Below are 6,371 nucleotides of genomic sequence, written 5' to 3'. Positions count from 1 at the left end.
GATGGATAATTTCGAGAAAATTATTCACATAGACGAAACATCTAGACTAGTGCCTAATCTAGATGCTCAAATGTTGATTTATATCAAACCAAGGATTGATATCCCCTTGAACCTAAATCTTAACATTAGTGAAGAATTGTTTATTTTCCCTGTTGAGATCTTAGGAGGCCTAAATGCTTGCTTTCTTTGTAAGAAAGAAGGGCATCAAAGGAAAAATTGCCCTATTATTGCCAATAAAAAAAAGTTTTCTTCAACCAAAACCCCAGATACTTCCAAAAATGTTAACCCCCCTACGAATGCTCCCAAATTGATTACTCCCATGGATGTGATAAGTAACCCTATCAACTCCAAGGTTGATATAAATAATGGTAAAAGTAAGGGTGTTTCTTCTACACACTCTATTACTACTCAAATCCAAACCCTAGATACAAGGAGAATTAATAATTAGACCTCCAATTTTATGGCTCTGAGCCTGATTATTTTTTCCTCCACTAAACCGTCTGCCATTGATGAATTCCAAACTGCCAAAAGGCGCAAATGGCAATGGAAAAATGTGCAACAGTTAACCTTAGAGTGCATTCTAGCTTTTAAACCTAATGCCAACAGGTTTAAAGCCCTTAGCTCTCCTACTCCTCAAATAGAGGTTAATCCCCTACCTTCTCCTTCTGGACTTATTGATTTAAATAATATTGATTCCCCTATGGTGGAGAATAGAGATTCTAACCCTAATTATTATTCCTCCTACACCTAACTTTGAACTTAACTCAGAAGAGGCCCCTCCTAACCCTCCTTCATCCTCCCTCAAAGAATTAGAAGATAATATGGTTATTGATGTCATTTATGCGAAGGTTGACCCGATTTCCAAAGGATCTAAGATGAATTCTAGAGACCCAGGTTTAATTATTGATGGCATTAGTGATGAAGAGGATGGCTTGATTAAGTCTAGTTCGAAGAAAAAAGGTAGACCTCTCGGGTCCAAGAACAAGAAGAAAGGTGGGGATTCTGATCTCCTTACTAGCTCCAATAAAAGGACTTCTTAATGAAAGTTGTTTCATGGAATGTGAGAGGCCTTGAGTCTCCTAATCATAAGCTTATTGTTAAAGATTTCATGGATTGTCATGCTAAAATTGATATTATGGTGTTACAAGAAATTAAAACAGTTGGTTTCAAACTTGAAACTGCCCTTAATCTTATCTATAAGGATTCTTTCAAGATCGTTACTGATCATACCAAGGGTAAGGGTACTGTTGCTCTCCTTATCAACCCTAAATGGACTAAATCTATCACTAATTTTGGAATCTCTCTCTATAATAGAGATGCTTGGGTTTCCTTTAATGTTAATAACTATCAGTTTGGAATTTGCTCCCTATATGCTTCTAATGACTATAATGAAAGAATTAAGCTTTGGGAATGGCTAATCTCCCTTCCTGACATCCCTTGGTTTTTTGGTGGAGATTTTAACATGATTGAAAATCCTAAAGATAAATTTGGAGGCTCAACTTTTGAATGGAAGCATACTGAAAAATATCACTAGGATAAGTTTAAGAATCACTTTCATCTCTTCGATCCCCTTGAAGGAGATATACCTGGGAATAGGTCTCTCTTTTTCACTTGGTGTAACTTCCAATAGGGGGCTAACCGAATTTACTCTAGGCTTGATAGATTTTATGCTGACAACAATTTCTTTTCCTTTTCCCCAAATCAATTTGGATCACTGTCGCCTCCCTACCTACTACCTTATCTGATCACTATCCTATTATGGCTCAAATCAACTTTAGAACTCTCACCTTACCTACTTATCACACCCCCCACAAATTCATCCTTAATACTTCTCTTCTTGAGGATCAAGATGTGAATATTGCTATCAATATGATTAAAGTCATCAACTTCCAAAATAAATCCCTCTCTCATACTAATAGATGACAGCTTAATATCTCTTCTTGGACTAAGATCTTTCAAACCTTCGGCCAAAATAAAGCCAAATATCATAGACGAATTGAGAAAGTGTTGTTTGATCGGCCCCTTGTGGCTGAAAACAATATCCAATCCCAACCAGACTCTATCAACCTTGGTGAGTAGGTGTCCCTTACCAAAAATTCTCTTAGGAAACATCAACATATTAAAGCCAAAGGGGCCTACATCAAATCCTGGAATCATTGGATACAGTTTGGTGACAAAGGATCTAAATACTTTTTTAATTTGCTTAAGGAGAAACAGAGCAAAGAGAGGATTGATAGAATTTTTTATAATGAGAAGGAGTTGCTTACGGGTTAGGATATTTCTTTGGCCTTCGAATTTTTTTATAAAAAATTGTTTACTTTTGAAGATGATGATAATTTGAAAATGATGAGACTTAGATGCACTGAGCTCATTCCTAAGTTGATTTCGAATGATGATATACCTACCCTCCAAAGCTTTGTTTTCCAAAAAGAAATTATTTATGCCATTTGGAAGCTAAAAGATAACAAAGCTCCTAGTCCGAATGGCGTCCCTGCTAAATTTTACAAAGCCAACATTGAATGGATCTCTAAGGACCTCTATGATTTATATCTTGAGGCTCTCTCGAATGGCACTTTGGGGACTACTATTAACACAAGTATCATTAAGCTTATCCCTAAAGAAGGAGATAGAACTTTGATTAAAAATTGGTGTCTTGTTACTTTACTTAATGTCTCCTATAGGATCCTTGCGAAGGTCTTGGCTTCTCGGTTAGAGACTATTCTCCCTAAATTTATCTGCCCTACTCAGACTAGCTTCATTAAAGATAGATTCATCCTTGAGAATCTTATTACTAGCTGGGAGGCCATGGAATGGGCTAATTCTTCACACCAGAAGGTGGCTATGCTTCTCCTTGATTTTGAGATAGCCTATGACAGAGTTGAATGGGATTTCATTTTGATGATGCTAAAAGCTTTTGAATTTCCCAATATTTTTTGTAAGTATATTCAAATTCTTCTCAAAGATGCTTCTGCCATGATTGATGTTAATGGAACCCTGTCCAATCCTATTCTTCTATCTCAGTCTATTAGATAGGGTTGTCCTCTTACTTCTGCTCTTTTTTTTATTACTTTTGATGCTCTGTATTAGATCCTTAAAGATGACACCATCTCCACTAAGGTGTGTGGTATAACTCTTCCTAATGACTATGAGCTTCTTAATATTCAATTTGCTGATGACACTTCTCTATTTCTTGAGCTCAGTCTTGAAAACTTGATCTGCCTCTGCAATAAACTTGATATGTTTGGTAAAGCATTTGGAGCTCGTACATCCAGTTCTAAATCCATCTTGTTGGGTTGCAATGCTATACCTCTGAACTGGCTTAACCAATTTGGATATTCTTGGGGAGGACCTAACAAGATTGTTAGGTATCTTGGTATCCCCTTTTCTTTAAGTCCTTCTCTCAAAGATTTGTGATTATGGATAAAAGAAAAAAAATTCAGAAAACTTAGCAAATGGAATAACAAGCTCCTATCCCTTGCTGGGAGAGTTCAAGTTTGTCAAAAGATTCTCTCATCATATAGTATATACTACTCTTTTGTTTAGATGTTTCGTAATTATCAGACTTTGGAAATTCAGAAGGCCATCAGCCACTTTCTTTGGTCAGATGGAAAAGGTACTAAAAAAGCCCATTCTATTAAGTGGGGCTGGTGCCATCTAGAGAAAAGTCTTGGTGGGCTTGGCTTGAAAGATCTCAAACTTCAGGGAATGGCTCTTGCTTCTAAATGGATCTTTCAAGCCCTAGATGGTGGCGAGCCCTGGAAAGTGCTTGTTAGAAGTAACATACAAAATGGAGTTCCTAAAATTGCTAAATCTTGGAAACATCTTCCCTTTTGTGACTTGATTACTGGCAAATTCCCCATAAATGTGCACGGAACTTGGGTTTTCAGATCCATATGGAAAGCATGGGAGAACATTTAGCACCATATTGATAACTCATACTTTGATTATAACTATACTCTTCACGGTGAGCGATCAATATGGTGGAATCTTCTCCACCAAGGTAAACCCCTTGCTTTAACTAAAGGCTATTCGGCTAGAATTTGGATCAATAAAGGTATTAATTAAATTATGGATATCCTTGAGCATAATTAGATGATTAGTTGGGAAATCCTTGCCAATAAATTTGATCTTCCTGCTTCTCATAAGCGTACCTACAAGCTTATCAAATTGCCCTATGCCCACCTTAACCTCCCTCGTAATACTAACGTGGATTCTCACTGGTTTCTTTCCTTTAGGTGGAAAGATGGATCTCTCCTCACTTTCGTTAAAGCTAAGGATATTTACAAATTTCTTAATCATGATGTCTTTGTTTCCCAACACCTTAATAGCAGTTTTTACTATTCCTTTACCCCTTCAGATTGGCATAAAATGTTTGATAAGCTCTAGAAAGCTCCTATCCAACCCAAAATAAAATGTTTTAAGTAGCAGCTCCTGCTGGACAGACTCCCCATTAGAAATCAGCAAGCCAATCTTGATATATGTTCTATCTGCAGAGTTCCTGAAACCATGAGACATATTTTTTGATTGCTCTTTTGCTAGAGAAATTTGGCTCATGTTTGGTATATGCATTACTAATTATGTTTACACTTTGGATATTATTACTTGTGTTATTGAAGGTCTTAGAAAAGATGCTAACTTGTTCTGGCAAGTTCTCTCATTGCTCATCCTTTGGCATATATGGAAATTTAGAAATGATTCTAAGTTCCAAGGTATTACCAGGTCACCGACTGGGTTTCATAGAAATCTCATATATTTTAAAATTGCCTCACAAGCTTGTTGTGTGCTGAATATGGAGAAAAGAAAGTTGCTTAGATTTCTTCGGGATGGTGGAGCTACTATGTTCATATACGAAAGGCAGATTGGGTACAAGCTGGCAAGCGAGGTGGATAAACAAGTGGTGTTTGATGATGCTCTTGCAAAGCTTTTGCAAGAGATAAAAGGCAACAAAAACCCTAGTGCCGATAACCTCCATATCTTCTCCCAACTGCTAGAACAGAAAAAAGCAATATGGATGGAAGGCCCTCTAGGATGGACATCCTGGATCAATAAGTTTGAAGATGTTATTCTGCAGGGCTAGCTTCTTTTGGATGTATATTTCCGGTTCTCATGTATATATGTATAGTTCTAGTTAATATGTATCTTGGTTAGTAGTCCTTTTTGATGGACTAGATCTTTTGATACTCTCTGATTAGTTGGTGAAGGCTCTGCCTCCCTCCTTTTTGGTGTTCTTTTTGAACTTTCGATTTATAATACAAAAAATAAATAAATAAATAAAATAAATATTCACTTTAACATAATCTATATTTCTAAATCATACTAACTATAACATTTTAAAAAGAAAAGAAAATTTAAAGTTTAACTGTAATAAATTTTGACTAATTTGTTTCATATTTTTAACTTCCTAAAATATTGTCTAGCTATACGTGTAGTGTTTCCTGAAAATCTGTTCCTATAAGACCCAAATATATTAGCCAATCAAAAATTTAAGTAAAATAATTTTTATGTGTGTAAAAATTAAATAATGCACATGTATACTTTAGAAAAATCAAAATTGAAAAAAATATATAGAAAACACTAACATCTAATTGGTTGAAATAAAAAATATTAATATCTGATTGCAATAATATAGCCTACGGCAAATACAATAAAACCAAATAGAAAAAGCAATGTTAAAAGTAAAACTATTCTTTAAATACCCATAAACAAAATCTGATCAATAGACAATGTTTATACTAAAACTATTCCTTAAATACCCCATTAAATAAAAACTGATCAGAAAGGATTAGATCTCCATTAATTTAATCTCAGATGATAAGAGATAAGGTCTGTTAAAAATGTTGGGTATTGCAGTGAAAGTCCACGGTGACAGCAAAAGTGCACTTTCAATTGCTTTGCTTTTGAGTTTCCACAAGCGGGAATATCGATGGGGCAGAAAAACAAATTGAAATGTGTGAAGTGTTGTGCAAATGAAAACAATGATTGTGTGGAAAAACATGTATCAAATGGAGTCCAGCGAAGTGTGTTTATTACATGCTGAATCATGAATGAATTCCACTCACTATCCGCATCATTTCTTGACCGGTCAAAATACACTGTTCTTCCACCTCCATTCATTCATTTCTTTTGACCATTCACTCTCACAATGCCTTCCATCTTTGCAAGGTTGTGGTTTTGGGTCTCATTTGAGGGGACCCATTTGAGGAATGCCTTCATTGGAAAGATAATGATGGGCTAGATTTTTCCATTGGTTAGATTTTGTTTCTTTAGCTTTTGGAGGAATGATATAATTGGAATAACTTGTTGGGTTGTTAAGATGAAATGGATACAACATTTTAAGTGCTAAATCTTTGTCATGTATCATTATATGGGTT

The sequence above is a fragment of the Cupressus sempervirens genome, chromosome 3 (assembly GCF_028749045.1).
Source record: "Cupressus sempervirens isolate cs-2001-9-10 chromosome 3, ASM2874904v1, whole genome shotgun sequence".
NCBI lineage: Eukaryota > Viridiplantae > Streptophyta > Pinopsida > Cupressales > Cupressaceae > Cupressus > Cupressus sempervirens.
The sequence above is the reverse complement of the archived record's forward strand: the minus strand, read 5'-3'. Positions refer to the sequence as shown.